This window comes from Neovison vison, chromosome 4, assembly GCF_020171115.1.
Source record: "Neovison vison isolate M4711 chromosome 4, ASM_NN_V1, whole genome shotgun sequence".
Taxonomy (NCBI): domain Eukaryota; kingdom Metazoa; phylum Chordata; class Mammalia; order Carnivora; family Mustelidae; genus Neogale; species Neogale vison.
In genome coordinates, this window is record NC_058094.1 from 38,603,442 (window position 1) to 38,620,308 (window position 16,867).

Consider the following 16,867-nt stretch of genomic DNA (forward strand, 5'->3'; position numbering starts at 1 on the left):
CCTTAAGGATATATAGCCTAGAACTGGCACATCTAGAACTTAAACCAAATCTTTTGATTCATGTGTAAAGCACTAAATACCAGGTCAGAGTGAATTTTTATCATACTGGCTAAAGACATCAGCTAATATTTAATAATTTCCTATATTATTAAATAATAAATTTTCTCAACTGTCTTTTCAAAATCTTTTGATGTGTTTGAATCAAGATCCAAACAAGGTTCACAAACTGAATTTCGTGAATAGGTCTTGTAGGTCTCTTAAAACTTAAAGGCTCCCTTCCTACTGTTTTTCCTTGCAACTTGTTTGGAACATTCTAGATTTGGCAAACTTCATCTGATCAGTGTCAGTTCATATGTTCCTTTGTCCCTTTTATACCTTGGTAACTGTGGACTGTGGTTGGACCTTGAAGTCTGATGAGAGGTAGTTTGTTTTGGGGGAGAATATTGCATCAGTGGTAGTGTGTGCTTCTAGATGCATCACATCAGGTGGCATGCAATGCTTGGTCATTTTTCTTCTTGTCATCTTAAGATTGATCATTGGGTTGAAGCGTTACCAGCCTGAGTCATTCATTTGAAGTCCCCCTCAGTTTTTCACCTAATGGCTTTAGCAACCGTTGATAGAGCTGGTGTATTGTCTAGCAGCCATTGGTATTACCTAGTTCTACTGCAACATTGGTATCTGCAAAGTGCTGTTCTGATTCTATAATTCCTTCTTCAGTTATAGGCTAGAATTCTTCTGTAAAGACCTTTTCTATACCAACTATTTGACTGCCTGAAAAGGTTGAATAAATGTTTAATTCTTTTTCTTTTTCTTTTTTTTTAAGATTTTATTTATTTATCTGACAGACAGAGATCACAAGCAGGCAGAGAGGCAGACAGAGAGAGAGGGGAGGAAGCAGGTTCCCCACTGAGCAGAGAGCCTGATGCGGGGCTCGATCCCAGGACCCTGGGATCATGACCTGAGCCGAAGGCAGAGGCTTAACCCACTGAGCCACCCAGGCGCCCCTCTTTTTCTTTTTTTATAAGGTTTCAGAATAATGAGTTAGTTCCCTAGCATACCCCAAAGGTGACTGATTAGTTTATTATTATGATGAACTCGTGAACTTTAATATTTTTTATATATTAAGTCCATTACAATTACTATTCATTTTGAGGCTCTGAAATTCCCATCTTTGATAAACGGAAGCACCTTCGATTTGGCTCCTGGATCGTTTTTGTATGATCTCAACAATCTTTAATATTTTCCTTGCTTTCCTGGCTCATCTTATACATTTCCTGGTCCAGATCTGAAATCAGCCATTTCACAAAAAGCTCTAATTCCTTTTTGTGGGAAATGGTATTTAGAGACAACTCTCTGTGCCCTAGGGGTGTACATTATTCCTAGGTAAGTCTCTGCATCTAGGACTTTTCAGCAGACAGAGAATGGAAAGAAGGAGGTTTTTCTTGTTTTTTGTATTTAAAGAGAAAATCTATCCTGGATTCAGGCTGAGATTTACAATTCAAATTTAAAACCACATGTTTTTTACTTAATTTTAATTTTATATTTGTATCTATTTTCTCTTGTTCTGAAAATCTTGAATTTTAAAGTGAATTGTTTATTTGCTTTATCCTATTTTATGTATATTTCAGAGTAACAATAGAATATTATTAACATTGTAGTTACTGTAAAACAGTTTAATCTTTCTACTTAATAGTGTTTTTTTAATCCTTAGGCTATATCTCACTAGAGTTATTAATCAAATTACTGTGTTTTAAAGTCATTGGAGAGGGGCGCCTGGGTGGCTCAGTGGGTTAGGCCGCTGCCTTCGGCTCAGGTCATGATCTCGGGGTCCTGGGATCGAGTCCCGCATCGGGCTCTCTGCTCAGCAGGGAGCCTGCTTCCCTTCCTCTCTCTCTGCCTGCCTCTCTGCTTACTTGTGATCTCTCTCTGTCAAATGAATAAATAAAATCTTTAAAAAATAAATAAATAAAAATAAAGTCATTGGAGAGCCACCTGGGTGGCTCTGTTGGTTGAACGTCTAATTCTTCATTTTGGCTCGTGTCATGATCTCGGGGTACTGAGACTGAGCCCTGCACTGGGCTCCATGCTGGGCATGACATCTGCTCAAGATTCTCTCTCCCTTTTCCTCTGCCTGTCCCCATCCTGCTCACATCCACTCTCTCTCTCTCTCTCAAAAACAAGCAAACAAATAAATAAATTAAATTAAAGTCATTTGAGATAATTCTACCTTATCTGATTAAGCTACCAAACTGATATACAGGCTTCACTGTTTTATCTACCTTCAGTTCTGAAGGATTGCATTTTTCTATTTGATTAATTTTGCTTTATGGTTATGTAAAGCATTTCCACTGTTCGAAGGTACAAAATTATAAAATCAGGTACATTCAGAGAAGTCTTGCTTATCTTCTTATCTTCTCCATTTTATTTCCTTTCTCATCTATAAGAAACCATTATTAATTTTTGTTATCTTGCATTTTAAAAATATGTAAGGAATAGTATGTATAATCAAATAATCTCCCCTTTCTCAAATAAAATGGAATGTACTATACATAGTATTCTGTACCTTTTTCCCCCATTTAATAATATGCTTTGGAGATCAGGACACAATAGAATGCAGAAATATCTCTCATTCCTTTTCATAGTTGCTTGGTCATCTATTGTGTATTTTAATAATAATAAACTCCATAATTCACTTAACCAGTCCCCTAGTGACAGACATTTGGGTTGCTTTCAGTTCTTCATTAATATAAGTAGTGTTGCGATTAGTAGTTTTGTACAGACATCCTTTCCTACTTCTGCCAATATTTCTTTGGTGTAGATTCTTACAAGTGGGATAAATTGTGCAAAAGGCAAATGCATATGTAATTTTGCTTAGATATTGCCAAATTGCCTTCCATGGGTTTGTACCATTTTGCATTTCTAATGACAATGTTTGAGTGATTCCTTCTTCATGGCCCCCAACAGTATATTGTGAAACTTTTGGTTTTTTGCTTGAAAAATTGCATGTTGGCTTAATTTTATTTTACATCTTTCTTATTATACTCCATTTAAGGTTTTTAATTCCCTAATACAACTCCTGGCTCATTGCAGCTATTCAATAATTATTCTTTGAATCCATAAAAGTATTTTAGGAAAATTAATCTAGCTGCAGAATACAGAGTCATTTAGACTCTGGAGAGAACAGAGACAAGTAGCACTCATGAATTTCAGGACAGAAGATAAACATAAGAAATACAACTTCATTTCTCTACAATTCCCACATTACATTTCCTCTTCTCAAGGATGGGAGCATTGATTTAATAATCTCTGTCAATTCAGACTTTGCCCTATTCCTCAACCACTCAGATTATGTCTGAATTCCAGGGTCTTGGGTCAATGCTACAATAGGGAATGTTGGGGAGCAGGGTGGAGGGTTATTTGGAAAGGGAGTCAGGTTCTTGGTCATCATTTGCCCATCTGACTGCCCACTGAGATGCGCCCCCCCCCGACTCCTGGCAGGTCCCTAGTCATGGAGCCAAAAATGTTACAGCTTATATATGACCTTTACTTTCATCCAGAGGGCTTCTATTGACTGTCACTTAGCTCTTTCATTCCTCTTTTGGGAACTTAAGGAAATCTTACTATGATCCCACATGTCTTGGAGTTCACAGGAGAGAGACTGGGAGGACAACTGAGGTCTTCCAGAAACCCCATGCAGCCATCTCTAGTGCTCAGCCCTTCTAGTCCTCAGTCACACAGAGCATCACTGTGGGAGCTGGGTTTGAACTTGAGCCTCCTGACCCCATTTGTCTCCTCTGAAATATGTCTAAGGCTCAGCTTGGGTATGGAATAAAGGCACAGCATTTCTTCTCAGAAACCCTCCAGTTTTTCCCCTTCCACACCTTCCCCAAAGCCCAGCATAGGAGTATTTCTTTCCTGAGGAAGAGGGTGGGATAGGGAACTTCCTCTGACTGAGCTCCTGGTCCTCAAGACTGGTAGAAGCCAAAAACGTGACTGTTCAGTTTTAAGCTCTAATAATGCTTTCTCGTGGGTGGATGCTTCACAGTCAAGTTTGAATGGGAGAGGGCCAACGGGAAGAAAAGCAATGGTATGTGTGTGTGGTGGGGGATATTAACGGAACATCTCCAAATACTAATATCTCCAAATATTATCCCAGTGACATCAGTTAAGAGCATATAGCAACGGCCAGGTATGACATGGTGAGAGGTGGAATGAGATATTGGCTGAAGTTTCAGGGCTGATTGATGAAGGAGGGAAAGAGAAAGAGTCAAGAATGAGGCTGGGCTTTGGAGCTGCCCCCACAGAAGAGCGATAGTGCAGGGACTGAAATGAGGCCAGCTGGAGGGTGGGCACGCTGATTCTGGGAGAGAGATAGTAAACTTGGCTCCAGGCTGGGGTGAGATGTAGAGGTGACAGTCAAGCCCTCAAGGAGAGGGGTTGAGATCACTGTTTTTCTGGAAGAAGAAATAGAGAGAGAGAGAGAGCGCATTCCTGAGGTCCCAGGGCTGAGTCTTAGGCTACTTCCACAGGTAAGGAGGATGGGGGGGCAGAAAGAGGACTGCTCAGAGGGGCCAAGTTTTTGTGGGGCCAAGCATCGTGTAAACACGCCTTTCATCCCAGGATGTGGTCTTACCCTGGACACCTGAGAGGAGGATTCATTCCAGAACATCTCATGAATATACCAGCTTAGTCTATATGTGCATCTGACTGTCCACCCACAGCCCCAGCACACAATCCTGGAGCCATGTCATTTGCAGTTAGGCAACCTAAGGAATACGTGAAATTGTACCTTTTTCCCCCTGAAGTTACAACTGTCCCCAGAAGCAGGACTGGTTTACTTTCTATTTAATGTGACAAACATTCGCTGTGCAGCTCACATGCACAGAGCACGGGATGGTGCGATGGCATGGAACCGAAGTTGCAAACTTCAGTTCACAAGCTCTATCTGGCCCAAAGCCTTCTATCGTTCAGCCTGTGTGGCTGTTGTTTGTTTTGCTTTTACTCTAACTAGTTGTCAAAATACATAAATCAAGACTTAACAGGCAGGCCCCGCCCCTCTCACGAGAGACCCACCTGTTCTGCATCTCTCCCTGAGTCTTCCCGCCTAACTCCTGTGGTCCTTGGTGTGTAAAACTCCCCGCTTATGGCCTCAACCCACTGGCTTGGGTAATAGACAGAGGCTCTACTCTTGACTCAGCCACCTACCCGTGAGCTTAGGCAAGTTTCTTTATTCCCTGGAGTCTCAGTCTCCCCTTTTTCAGAATGGTAGTGATAATAATGCCTACCTTCGGGGGCTGGAGCAGGTAAGGTAGCGCCTATGCAGAAATTGCTTGAGGAGTGGCCGCTGCCCTATCTATGAAAGATGGCTGAGACAACTTCCCCGCTGATGGGATTCTGCTGGGTGATGCGAGGCAGAAAGTGGCCTCAAGGAGGGGAGGGTCAGTGCCCGGGAGGTTGGCAGCAGGCAAGCCCTTCTGGCTGTGGGAGGGGGAAGGCTTCCTGGGGGAGGAGGACTAGAGGCCTGGCTTTCTTCTTCTGTGGGAGGCAGGCAGCCCAGCCTGGGCCTGCATGGCCTTTGAAACCCCACCACGCAGGACAGAGCCCAAGCCCTGGGAAGGCTAGCCCCCACCCCGGCCGGCCGCCTCTCTGCTGTGATTCCAGGAACTGGGCCCTATCAGTTGGGCCCAGTTTCAGGAGCTGTTTCTTGCCATTTCCCCTCAGTCATGTGGCCGCTGGAGTGGACAAAGTGGGAGGGAATGTGATTAAGCTCCCAGGCTGCCTTCCAGGCAGGGGGAGTGGGAATGTGTCTCAGATTGGAGAATGGTTAGAATGTGGGTGGGGAATGTGGGAACCCTGGGGGAACTGGGCAGACCCCACCTCAGTGAGCCGCATGGGCAAGGCTCTCAGGTCAGAGAGCTGAAAAGTGGCCTTCTCGCAGGTCCCTGACCAGGACTCCTCCCTCACTCATCTCAGAAACAGACTGTCCTGGGAAGGCTTGTTTCTGGGCTGGAAGAGACAGCCTGCACCCTGAGGCTTTTTCTCACACCATCCAGGCTTGGGAACTTTTCTCCTGACCAACTCTGCCTTCTGGGGGCCTGGGCTGGGAAGAAAGTGTACCTTTTAAACCCAAATGACATGTAGACCATGATTTAGAATGCTGCTCGTCACCAAATGTCAAAATCACGTTCATTTATGTGGAACATCTTATGTTCAACGGGCATAGCACCATGTTCGTTTTCCAGCTCCGTTTCTGAGGGAGAGAGAAGCGATCTGCTTCTGACAGGGCAAGAGGCACAGAGAGGCCAACATGCCTCTGAGAGCCACCCAGAAAGCCCCTGTGGGAACTGGGTTCGAACTGGGGCCTCCTGCCCCCATCTGCACTCAGTTCACTGACCCTCCCTCTCCTCCAGTCCACACCTTTATTTCTTTGAAAAGGGTGGAGGCTCTTCCCCTTGACTGATTGACTGACGTCAGTGAGGTACTCACTTGGGGACAAAATTTAAGGGGGAGGAGCAAAAAAATGTAACACTGAAGATAAATGATATTTTAATGCAACATTTTTAAAATAAAAATTAACGCAAAAAAATTAAATCTCTAGGTAAAGGCAAGATCTGACTCTGCATGACTAGCTCGGTCGCCTCTCCTGGTCCCAGCCTTGCTGAGTCCATCATCCCCAGAACTGATGTGGAACACAGGAAGCATGGGCTACAGTGCCCAGTAGACAAAGATTCCATTCTGCTGTTTACCATCTGACTTTACGGTAAGTGACTGACACTCCTTGAGCCTCCATACCCTCATCTTTAAAATGGGGGCAATCAGTTAGTGTTCCCCGAGAAACATAAACAACAGGATGTGTGTGTGTGTTGGGGATGGTGTGTATTATACATGTTATATAATTATATGTATGTTCTCTATATAAAAATTTCACATATATAAATATACATCTATGCATATATATAATATAATACATATATTTATGTACATGTAATTTATGTATATAATTATATATTTATGTAAACATAATTTATGTATGTTTCATATATAAATTTTACATATATAAAACTTCACAATATAAATATGAATATATGTTCATACAAATTTAGAGATTTCTTATAAGGAATTGGCTTATGTGATTATGGAGACTGAGAAGTTCAGACCCAGGAGAGCCAATGGTATAGAGCTCCCTTCAAAATCCAAAGGCCTGGGGAGGGGGGCACCTAGGTGGCTCAGTCAGTTGAGCAGGTTTTTCTTGATTTTGGCTCAGGTCATGAACTCTGTGTCGGGGATCCGGGGTTCTCCCCAGAGAACCCAGAGCCCCATGTTGGGCTCCTCGTTCAGTGGGGAGTCTGTTTCAGGATTGATTCTCTCTCTCTCCTTTTGCTCCTCCTCCCACTCACTTGCTCATGCATGTACGTGCTCTCTCTCTCTCTCTCTCAAATAAATAAATAAATAAATAAATCTTTTTAAAAAAAATCCGAAGGCCTGAGAACTAAGAGAGGCCATGGTCTAAGTTTCAGTCTGAGCCCAAGTCTGAGGCAGGAGAAGACCAGTGTCCCATTTCAAAGACAGCTCAGCAGAGAGAAAATTCTTACTCAGCCTTTTATTTTATTCAGGCCTTCAATGCATTTGGTAAGGCCCAGCCACATGGGAGAAGGCAATCTGCTTCACTCCGTCTGCTGATTTAAGTGTTAATGCTCTCCAGAAACAGCCTCACAGACACACCCAGAAATAATATTTAACCAGATATATGGGCATCTCATGGCCAAGTCAAGTTGACATATAAAATCCACTCTCACAAATACCTACTTGAAAAGTTGTTGTAAGGGTTAAATCAGAGACAGCCTCCAAAATACCCTGTATAGACCTGGCACATAGGAGATAATCAATAAATGCTAGTTCTCATCCCCATAATTTCCCACCAGTATTTTTTCTCTCAGTTTCACAGGAGACAGTATAAACCAGAAACTATTCACTTTAACGCCTAGCCCAAGTACCTGCACATGCCAGATGAGCTGTCTATTTTTGTTGATAGCAGACTATGGACTAAGTATGGGAAGTAAATTGATCCAGAACTCTTGATGAAGTGATCAGTGAAGAAGATGGGATTGGAAGAAGTGGCAGGAGTTCAACCAGAAACCAGAATGGAGTTCCCAGGGACCCTGGGGTAGAAATGTGGGTCAAAAAGGTAGTAAAATTAAAAATACATACAACAATCTGAGGGAAGTATTTCCAACTTATACAGTAGACAGGAGGTTGATTTCCTTATTATGGTGTGCTTTTAGAAACTTACAAGAAAAAAAAGAATACCCAAGGGGAAAATGAACAACATGTGCAGACAGGTAAGTCACAATGAAGAAATGCAAAGGACCAAGAATGTCATGAAAGAATACCATGATCAGCTTTACCAATCATCAAAGAAATTTTTCATGTATCTAAATACAACTTTTTTTATTAAAAATTAGAATTCCTGGTACTAGAAAGTATTGGAGGGTACAAGCAATCTCACATATTGCTGAAAGGAGAATATACAGATAGGATTTTTCTGGAGGTCAACTTGAACAAAAAGCCTTAAAATCAAGCAAACTCTTTGACTCAGTAATGACATTTCTTGAAATAACATCTGTCCTGAGGTAACAATACAGATGCGGGCAAAATGATAGTAGGAATTCTTTAGCAGGATATACAGCAAGGGATTGTTCAGCAGGCTGCTGAAAAATAACCTAAGTGTCCAACAATAGGGGAAAGATAGGTAGATGATAGCAAAATATTAATGGTGATTATCACTGGGAGATAAGACTGTAAGTTGTATTTTCTGCTTTTTGCTTTTTCTGGATATTTTAAATTTTCTATAGTAAACATGTGTTACCTTTTATAATAGTTTTGCCTTAAGAATGAAAGAATGATGGGTCTGATTATCCTGGGGAATAGGGGAATACTGTGTGGTTGACCCTGCACCTGCGACTTCTGGAACTGTTGTGTCCAGTTCTCTAGTCCTGGGGCTCTCACTTGAAGGAAGAATGAGGGTGGAGGCAGATTCCCAGCTGAACCACGGGTTCAGCTAACCAAGGTGGCCAGAGTAGTGTGGGAGGGATTCATGAGGACTGATGCAGGTTTCGGCAGGCAGCATTTGCTTTACTTAAATGATACTAGGAAAGAACAAAGTTTTGGAGTAGAATAACGGCATTGTCTCATACTCCAGGGCCTGAGAGGAAACCTGCTAATAACTATTCTGAGCTAATTATTCCCTAAGGGTCAAACAGTGCTTATGTATCTTAGTGGCTGCATTTAGGGAAGTTCTGTAAACAGACCAGCCCAGTGTTTGGGGAATATCAAATCAACTTTTGAGTTAAACATATCTTCATGAAGTCTTTTTCCTTGTAGGAATTTTTTAGCAGCTGGGAATCAGACTCTAACAATTCTAGAGGCCCCTCAGATATTAACCCCTGAGTTATTTGGCTTACCCAAACCATGCTTTCTCTCATACCCATACCTGAGCAAGGTGAGGAGCAGACCAGCAGAGACCAACACCCAGTGAAGCCACATGCCTGGGCTCAGTGTTACTTCCAGCAGCCAGTGCAGGCCTGGTTATTTCCCAGCTTCCTCTTCTCATCTACCCCACCCCAAAATACCTCAGGGCTCTTGGTGGTGTTTTCATGCCGATCTCTGAGCTTTGATAGGATTACAAAAGGCCAATGCAGTCAAGGAGGCCAAAGCCCACTGGTGAAGAGATGTTCCATCCTCCCCATATTGTGGGGAGCTGTCCTTTATAGATAGGACAGGTGTTGGCAGGTAATGCTCAATTCATGGTTTTTCCAACCTGGGATCTCCCAATACTAAATAGGCCAGGGAAGAAGTAGAGTCTCTAGAATCATAATCATGATGATTGATGATTTTGAGGAGGAAGATGTCGATAAAGATATCTACCATTCACTGAGTGCACACTACCACTGTGTGTCAGACAGTTGGTTGAGGGCTTTATACATATTACCTCATATTATTCTCATAATCTGAGCACTATACTTAGATCCATTTTAGGAGTGAGAGAGCCAAAGCTTAAGAAATGTAAATAACTTGCTTGAGGCACAACTAGTAAGTGGCAACGTTAAAATATGAACCCATATCTGTCTGACTCTGGATCCAAGCTCTTAGCCATCTAATGATACTGATCTTGAAACATGCAAGAGAAAACCAGTAAGGAAGGGAGGATGATCAGAGCACGCGAGAGAGCTCTCTCGCGTGCTCTCTCCCTCTCTCTCTCTCTCTCTCTCTCTCACACACACACACACACACACACACACAACCAAGGAACTCTTCAGGAAGCCAAGTGCTGGAGATCTTTATTTAGCTCCTAACTACTAAGAAAGGCAGGCCCTTTTGTAAGCCAACAGACTGTTCAGGATGGTTGTTTGGCTGAATATGATTAGGGGTTGGGAGATTGGCTTCTCTAATCCTACCATACCTCCCACCCTCTAAATACACTCCCTTTCCTTTCCTGGACTACTTTCAGTCAGTGAAGCACCGATCATTCTTGAATCTGTGGCTTCTCTGGAACAGACCCTACTTTTCTCCTTACCTTCCCTCTGGATCTGAAGTATATGTGTGACTTCATGCAGTCCTTCTGTGGAAGATTCTTCTGAGGAAGTAAGCTGGGCACCCAGCAGGTGTGCTCCCTGGCCCAACCCTTACATTCCTAAATGAACAACTTCCCCACAAGAGGCTAGGAGAGAATCCATGCAACTTGAACCTTATCAGATGCTAAAGAAAGACATTTTCTTCCCTGAGACTTGCATTGTCCATGTTGTGCAGAGAGTCAACTGTGGGGATGTGGCAGAGACTAAGAGTCTCCTGAGGGCCAAACCTAACCAATGTCCCTACTAATGACTCATGGTCAAGAGACCAGAACTGTTTTCAGGCTATGAAGCAGAAGGGGAAGCTACTCAGGACAGCAGGGTTTGGGGATGGGCCTTTTAACCTCTTGGTCCACATGAGGGAGATGCCACAAATCACCTTCTTCCAGGCCTCACAGTGCCTGTTAGTATAACAGCATACATACATTGTGTAGAGAGTACATTTTTAAAAATGATTTGAGGATTTCTTAAATTTAAACTTTCAATAGATAATCTATTCATATGGTATATAATTATAAATAAGTTGGGCTCCTGCTCCGTGTGACATGGAGGAAGTGTGCTTCACCCTTTCTCTCGCACTGACCACGACTATAAAGCCTGAATAGAATATGCAGAGGATGATTTGATGACAGAGAAAAGTAGCTAGCAGCAGGCAAATGGAGGAAGAACGTCAGAATTCAGAGTCTCATGGAATCCCACTGATGGTGAGCTCACATTTTTTCCCCTCGGTAACTTCTGACATGAATTCGAAGCATCCAGAAACCCAGAAGTAAGCACTGATGAGCAGAGAATGCTTCAGGAGAAGCCCTTGAGCTCCTCTTCAAAGACTGGGCAAAGGGACTTCTAAGGCTCCTAAGAGGATAGAAATAGCCCATGGTATTTTCTCTTATTTCTCTTCTCTTGTGCCCCAGCTCTCCCCAGCAATCTGGTGGTTCCAACAGCCGTAATGACCTACCAGAACTCATGACACTCAAAACTTCTCTGGGACAGCTACAGTTCTGGGAGGATGGGACAAAAAAAACACAACAGGAAATGATAAGTGTAGATGAAAATGTGGGGAAATTGGAACCCTTGTGCACTGTTGGTGGGGAGGAAACATCATATAGCTTCTGGGGAGAACACAATAGCAGTTCCTCAAAAAATTAAAAAATAGAAATCCTGTGTGATCCAGAAATTCCACATCTGAGTCGATACCTCAAAGAACTGGAAACAGGGTCTTGAAGAGATGTTTGTACTGGCAGGACTGAAAAATGGTCAGCCCCAGTGAAGAATGTTTCAGTTTTTCATCAGGTGGCATCCATTTCTAAGGTCCAATAACCACACACCAGCATATCTACCCTAAAGAAGTAAAAAATGTATGTCTACACAAAAACCTGTATATACATATTTATAACAGGTCTATTTATAATTGCCCCATGCTGGAAACAAGCCAAATGTCCTTAAATGAGTGAAGGTACATGGGAAGGTTGTGAATCTGTGTTACATCCATACATACAAAAGGATGCATTTTTGATCTGTGCAACAGTTTAGATGAGTCCCAAAGATAGTATGTTGGGTAGGGGAAAAAATAGTCTCAGAAGGTTACATACTACATGATTCCATTGACATAACACTCTTTTTTTTTAAAGATTTTTTTTGTTTATTTGGCAAAGAAAGAGCAAGAGCAGGGGAGCAGCTAGCAAAGGGAGAGGGAGAAGCAGACTCCCCCTTGAGCAAGGACCCCAATACAGGACTCAATCCCAGGACTCTGGAATTGTGACCTGAGCCAAAGGCGGACACTATACCACGGAGACCCCCAGGCATCCTGACATGACATTCTTGAAAAGACAAGATTACTAGGAAGGGGAATAAATGAGTGATTGCCATGGGTTAAAGGTAGTAGGACACAGTGACATTAAAGGGATAGCATAGTATTTTGTGGTTATGAAATTGTTTAGTATGCCAGTTATGTTGATATTGTATGAATCCATACATGTATTAAAATTGATAGAACTTTATTTTCTTGTTAACATATAATATATTATTTGTTTCATGGGTCCAGATCTGTGGTTCTTTGGTCTTATAGGATACACAGGGCTCATCATAACATATACCCTTCCCAATGTCCATCGAACTCTATTTTTAAAAAGTTTCTATAAAGGGTCAATTTTACTATATAGTAATTTTAAAAATAAAATTAAAAACTATCACATGAAGTCTTCTTCCCACCCTACCTCCCCATTCACCCTACTCCCACCCACACCCTCTCCAGAGATACCCACTCTTATTAGTTGTGTACACATCCTTCCAGAGTTTCTTTATGTATATATAAGCAGACATGAATATTACTTTCATTTTCCTTTAAGTTCTTACAAAATTGACACAGTTTACACAGTATTGATTTTACTTAATAATATATGCTGCGGCTCTCCCCATGTCAGATGTAGAGAACAGCTCTTTGGCTCCTAGATTCTGGGAGAAGGTTCCGTTGCAGCCTTGGATTTGGTTTAGCGTGCAAAATCCTTGAGGAAGAAGGATTTGTTCTCTAGGACTGACTGCTCCCCAGGGGCAGGGAGGGCCTATTTACTGAAGTGTTCAGCCAGGTACAGGGTACGCACAGGCCCGCTGCGCTGTGCCAGGGCTAAGTTACTGCCAGTAATAAATGCTCAGATTCAACTGCTATTGTCTCAGACTGCCTAGCTTATCTGGTAAATATTTGTAGAATAAATGGTTTCACTTTAGTGCGGGTTGGAAGGGAATGCAGGCGCTCCCATCCAAATCCTGGGCCCTGGCTGTCCGCTCTGCAAAGCCACGAGATACTAGAGGCTGGTGTCTGAACCCCTGACTCAGACATATTGACAATTCCCATGGCCAGGCTACCTCGGCCCCCTAACACCTGCATTTGGTGTTGGTCATACCAGACAATCCATGTGTCCCCAACATGATTCTTCCAGGTGCTTTTTAATTCCAGTGTTTGACCTTCATGGATCCTCAACCTTCGACTCCTGCTAAGAATTGTAATACGTTTCCTTCCTCGCACTCCCCAGAATTACTGGATATTTGAAAAATAACACAGATTTTTGGTTAACACGAACTCTTGAGCCAATCAAGTCACGATCGCTGTTGTTCTCAGCACCCTCCTCCAACGTGTGTAGAGGATCTTGATTCATTTCTTGATTCTCATGCTGGACTGATTATTCCATTTTAGATTTAGAGCAACGGAGGTCCCCACGACTTACTAATACCCAGAGAGATGACACAGGGCGGTAGAGTGAGAAGAAAGAAAGAGTACTGCTTTCAGCATCAGATATTCAAGATCTGAGGTCAGATTCTAGCTCTGGTACTTTCTAACTATGTGACTTTGACACGCAGCTTAGGGTTTCTGAGATTCAGTTTTCTCATCTATAAAACCCATGGGGTGATTGTAAGGCTGGAGGGACAAGATGTATAAAAACACGAGGTGTGGTACCTGGCATATCGCTGGTGTTCAAAAAAAAAAAATGCAGATATTACCGTTTTGCATCTTTTTTTTTTTAAGATTTTTTTTTTATTTATTTGACAGACAGAGATCACAAGTAGGCAGAGAGGCAGGCAGAGAGGGAGAGGGGAAAGCAGGCTCCCCACTGAGCAGAGAGCCTGATGCAGGGCTCGATCCCAGGACTCCGGGATCATGACCTGAGCTGAAGGCAGAGGCTCTAACCCACTGAGCCACCCAGGCGCCCCCGTTTTGCATCTTTAGACAGGAATTTCTACCAACCTTTTTGGGCTATGAGGGGGCACGGTGGAGTGTAATGGTCAAGCACGTCAGACATCCCGGGTTCACTGTGAACCCATAATGGTGTAACTGTGAGCAGGATACTTTATCTCTCTTGGCCTCAGTCTTCTTATCTGTGAAGCTCCGCATGAAGATAGTATCCCCCCCAACAGAGTTGTGACAATGCAGTCAGACGCTGAAGAGTAGTGCCCAACACATACAAAGTAGTCAATAGACATCATCAAGAACGCGGGAGAAGAAACAAGATGAGGAGCAAGACCAGGAGTCTCTGTTGATGTCCTATCTGCCAAGGACCCACTGGCTAAAACAGTCACACAGAAAGTGTACTCTATTCACAGTGAGAGGAAGCGCATCTTGCAGAGTATAGGGTATAGATAAATAATCCTATTTCAAGGGAGTCAAGATTGGGGGTAACTTACCACAGGTCCCTGGGGCTTTGACCCTGGCTGTTAATGGTGCAGATCTGGTTCAGGCACGTGACCTCATAAACAGCCATAATACAATAAATAATACATAATACAATACATAAAACACATAATACAATACATAGTAATACATAAAACAATACATAAAACACCTACCATTTATGGAGCTCCAACTATGGTGGGAGGGGCCATTCTCAGGAAATAGGAATATGAGCTGGGCATATTTCGGACTCTCTGTCTCTCCCCTCATGTAATTCTGTAATTCATGGTATGGGCTGTTCCATTTCAGGGACATACAGATGAAATAATAACAACAATGATGATAAAAGTAACAAATACTTTTGGTTACTTTCTATTGTCAGGCATTTCATGCATATTATCTCATTTAATCCTCATAATAACCCCATAGTCTGGATGTTATCTTTCTCATATTGTAGATGAGGACACCAAGGCTTTGAGAACAAGTGGCTTTCTCGAAGTCATATAGCTGGTGGGCAGGAGAACTGGAATTTGGACACTTTGAATCTGAAATCTTTCTTCTCATTGTCTCTCTTCCTCTTCCCCACACCACACACATTCTCAAGCACCTCTGTTTTCCAGACCCTCCATCTACACTGGGGAAGTGTACAAATATAGCAAGGATATTGGTGCTTACATGAACAGGAAATTTTATTGCTCAGATTTGTGAAGAATGTTCTGAGCTAAGAGTTGAATACAAAGCCCACGTGGGAGATGCATGTCCACAGGCTGAGGTCTGTCTTGTCTCATAGGATGGGGTTGGGGGGTGGGGGTTGGGAGGCCAGTGGAGCCTTGACTGATGAATCTGGAAGCCTACCCAGCTGATGCCAGCCTCTGGAACTCAGAGGCTGCTCAGAAGAGCTTCTGTATTTGTTTCCTCAGGCTGTAACAAACTAGCACAGACTGAGTTTAAAACATCAAACATTTACTCTCTCATGATTCTTCTGGGCAGAAGTCTGAACTCAAGGAGGGGCCATGCTCTCACTGAGATGAGCTAGAATCCTCCCCTGCTGCTTCTGAGAGTCTGAGGCTGGCCGTCCTTGGTGTTCCTTGACTTGCAACTGCACCACTCTAGTCTCTGCTCCATCTTTTCACAGTGTTCTCCTCTTTATTGGTGTCTGTGTCCATATTGCCCTCCCTCACAAGGACACGGGTCACACTGGATTAAGGGCCTACCCCCATCTTAACTTGATTTCATTGGCAAAGACACTGTGTCCTAATAAGGTCACGTTCACAGGTACTGGGCGTTAGAACTTCAACGTGTCTTTTGGGAGGACACAATTCAACCCATAACATGCACCATGACCTACGACTTGGGTGGGGTAAACATATTGCCTCGAAGTATTGTCTATGAGCCTTCACTGCAGCTGAGACAAGGGTTCTTCCAGGTGGCCCTTGGACAACTTACAAAGCATAATCCAGAGAGGTCAGGCGATACAGTTCCGTTCTCCTGCAGGTGTGGGATCATCCCTCAGTTTGCGACTGAAGATTTGCCAGGTCCTGGAAACATCTGGGAAGTGTTTTTGTTGAGGAGAGCTAAACATCTGAAGGAAATAATAGAATGGCATTCCTGCTGGGTGGCTCCCCTCTGATGCACTGCTCCTGCCCTGCTTCCTACTGCACCATGGTCTGCTGGCCTAGAAAGAACGTGGGCTTTAGAGGGAAAGGGCAACCCCCATCACTCGCTAGTTGTTTAGCTGTAGGAGTATTATTTCACCTCCTGGAGCTTCTCTTTCCCTCTGTCAAAATGGGACCTTCAAGGGACTCCTGGGTGGCTCAGTCAGTTAAGTGTCTGACCCTTGATTTCAGGTCAGGTCATGATCTCAGGGTCATGAGATCGAGACCCACATCGGGCTCCATGCTCAGAGTGGAATCTGTGTGAGATTCTCTCTCGCCCTCTTCTTCTACTGCTCCCTTCACTCAAGTTCTCTCTCTCTTAATAAATAAAATCTAAAAAAAAAAAGAAAAATAAAAAGCCCTTCAATACTTACTCAGAGTTGTAGTGACAATGCAATGGTAAAATGCACAAAGAAGTGTGCATA

The 16,867-nt window shown here is 43.1% G+C and overlaps 1 long non-coding RNA gene across 1 annotated transcript in view; it reads left to right on the plus strand.

The window, feature by feature from the left end:
• The window catches only part of LOC122905546, a 40,770-nt gene that overhangs the window by 9,229 nt on the left and 14,674 nt on the right, over positions 1–16,867 (plus strand). The window contains exon 2 of the long non-coding RNA XR_006384351.1: positions 6,599–6,760. This is a non-coding gene — a long non-coding RNA (uncharacterized LOC122905546). The remainder of the gene's footprint in view (positions 1–6,598; positions 6,761–16,867) is intronic.